Here is a 3538-nt window from a genome sequence, read left to right on the forward strand (position 1 = left end):
CCAAAAGATATGATTATTTAGCAGTGTGTGTGGCAACTCTGGCAAAGAAAGCTCTCAGTTAATAACTGTGGAAGTGCTCATAAGAACACTAAGCTGAGAAGCAGGCTTTGTCCCAGTGAGGACGTAATGCCAAGAAGAAGAAGTTTTATCTTGTTATCCAAATGAAATAGAAAAATCGAGTCTTCGACAAAGTTGTTCAAAAAACCAAGGACACCTGAAAGGCAAACCGTTTGATTCCTAATTTTGCCGCTAGGTGACACTAGTAAGCATATTAAATCAAACATATGAAACAAATTCTTGTGAACCATAGGGTTCATTCAAATATTACGTAACGCAAAATTTGTCGCTTTTAGACCCCCTCCCACCCCCACGTAACAACATTTGTATGGGAAATTTTAATTTTTTGTATGGACCGTAACACTTTGTAAGACCCCCTCCCTCCCCCTGTTGCGTTACGTAATATTTGAACGGCCCCATATAAGATAGAAAGTTCGAGTCTTCGGCGAGGTTATTCAGGAAGTCAAGGGCATCCGGAAGGTAGACAGTTTGATTTATCATTTCGCCGTCAGGTTGTACCAATCTTTAAAAACATTGTACTAGTTCTCTCTCATAAATTTGATAAGGATGAATGAGTGAAAAATTTTGACGAAGTTGTACAGAAGTTCAAAAAAATCCGGTAGGCAAACAAAATAGTTCACAATTTTGCCGCTAAATGGCGATAGTGAACATGTGATATTGATAATTTTAAGTTAGTTCTGTATTGAGATCGAAATGAAATAGCAAGTTTGATTATACAGCAAAGCTGCTCAGACAGTCAAAGAAATCCACACGGCAAAAAGTTTGAATCGTTACCCAGAGGGTGGCGCAAATTAGCATGTGCAATTTGACACTTTGAACTTGGAATCAAAGGGATTATCCCGTTGAAAAACACATAATCAGTGTAACTGCGGGTCAAGGTAGCCAAGGAACATCCAGTTATAGAGGTTTAACTGTTCCTATATCTCAGTATGTCCAGAACGTGGTTCAGAAAGCATTTGGCATCTGTAAATGGAAGTGAGTAAAGTCATAATCTTATCATATTAAAATAATTCGAGCTTCAGATCTGAATCATATTCTAGTAAATAAAGATAAAATTCTTTTCATGTGCCAGTGATTCAGACCTGGCTAACATCATATTCAAACTTCAGAACCACTTCAAATCCACGTGATTCAGGATCGATTGACTTTATATTCAAGTGATTCATGCTTGATTCGCTCCATATACAAGTGATTCATATCTGATTCACTTCATATTCAACTGTTTCCGGTTTGATTTTTTTAATGTTTAAGTGATTAATGTCTGATAAACTTCATATTCAAGTGCTCTAAATTTGATTCACTTTATGTTCAAGTGGTTCAGGTCTGCTTCATTTCATATTCAAATGATTCATGACTTTTTGACTTCATATTCAAGTGGTTTAATATTTATTCACTTCATATTCTAGTGATTCATGTTTGATTCGCTCCATATCCAGGGTATGCATTACTTGATATTCAAGTGGTTCAGTTTTGATTCACCGCATATTTAGGTCATTCAGTTTTGTTACATTTCATTTTCCAGTTATTCAGGTAGGCCTATCTTCACGTGCAAACAATTTAGGACTTATACACTTCATTTTCAGGAGGTTCATATCTGATTCACTTTGTATACAAGTGTATTAGGTACAATTGACTTCATTTTTTCATAAATTCAGGGCTGATTTATTTTATATTTGAGAATTCATTACTAATTTTTCTGAATGTGCTTGACTTTTAAAACAACTTTGTCGAAGACTCATACTTTCTATCTAATCTGGATATGCTCAGTAAGATTGTTTACTTTCCGCATGTCTTGGATTTGTCAGCAACTTTACCGAAAACTCGAACTTTCTATCTAATGTGGATCACAAGATAGAGCATGCTTAAAATACTCAATATTACATACTCACTAGCGCCACCTAGCGATGAAATTGCGTACCAGACTGTTTGCCTTCCGAATGTTCTTGATTCGCTGGACAACTTTGAGGAAGATCGCTTCAATTCAATATTCAACTGAGTGTTACAATGCAATAATTTTTTTAGTGAGTCCGTATTTTTGACGGGTAGTGTACGTGTGGACACATTGCGGGGATATGACAGGAAAAAGCATTGCTTTTAGCTTGAAAACATATATAATTACAAGCCAGTAGTGCTACGTAGAAGTCTTGAAATAGGGTTTATAACGATATTGTGAGTTTAAATAGCTTCAAAGTTGTATTTTATGGTCAAAAGTTGTGCGATAAACTTAGGGCCATATTTAGAAATGTGGATGCTCAGTAACCACAGTCTTGTATTTTTTACAGAAAACTTTTTTGACGCTGTAGGATTAAGTTAGCTAATTGGTGAGCTGAACTTAACCATAGATGATAAGGTTACTGTTCTTCATTGAACTTCTTTAATCCTTCATAAATGTAACTAATGTTTCCTTTGATAGTTTATATATCTATGGGGATGTTTTATGATCACGTGTTAAATCCGTTCGTTCTTGTGCCTATTCGTCAAACCGTGCAACACGCTCGCAGAGTGCTTGCTGTTTCGACGGCATCTTCTATTGTGTCATTTCATTCGGAAGAAAAAAACCATGCAACTCATTTTTAGGGAGTCCAGAGAGCAATTCTGTTGGAGGGAAAATAATTTACGCGCTTTAATTAATAATAATTTTAATTACAGAAAAGTATTGAAATCATTCTTATTTTGTATTGAACACTCGGTATTCTGAATCTTGAATTTATTTGAATAAGTGCAGTTTATAGAGCTCTGCACCGTTTTGATTTTATATGGGATTTTGGCGTATACTGGTCTTGTTGTTTAATAATTTCATGAAAGAGTAAAAAAGAGAGAATAATTTGTGTGCAGAGCCTCATTGCTCTAGGGGCCCAGATAGCCGTAGCGGTAAACGCGCAGCTATTCAGCTAGACCAATCTGAAGGTCGTGGGTTCGAATCCCATCGGTCGGCTTTTCGTGAAGGAAATTTTCTCGACTTCCCAGGGCATAGAGTATCATCGTACCTGCCGCACGATATACACATGCAAAAATGGTCAAATGGCGAAGAAATCTCTCAGTCAATAACAGTGGAAGTGCTCTTAAGAACACTAAGCTGAGAAGCAGGCTCTGTCCCAGTTGGTGATGTAACGCCAGAAAGGAGAAGCCTCATTGCTCGAAGATGAAGGATAATCCACAAGAAATCATGAATGGTCTTATAATCGATATAGCACAGACAAACAGATGCAACACTGACTAACTTTCAATCGACTACTCATTTAATAATCATTGTAAGTTGTCCCCTTTGCGTTGGATTGTGGTTCCTGGAAATCCGGCAAGAAATGGTACCAACGCCGTGCTACGATAACGTTTGCAAAATGCTAAAAATATAGCAATTCATCAACTATGAAAAATTTGAGTGAGGTGGTCTTATGGTTTTGTCAGTCACTGTACATTCATATCATGGATTTAATGTGAAATTACCGTCTAAGTCGATTAA

This window comes from Aedes aegypti, chromosome 2 (genome assembly GCF_002204515.2).
Source record: "Aedes aegypti strain LVP_AGWG chromosome 2, AaegL5.0 Primary Assembly, whole genome shotgun sequence".
Classification (NCBI taxonomy): domain Eukaryota; kingdom Metazoa; phylum Arthropoda; class Insecta; order Diptera; family Culicidae; genus Aedes; species Aedes aegypti.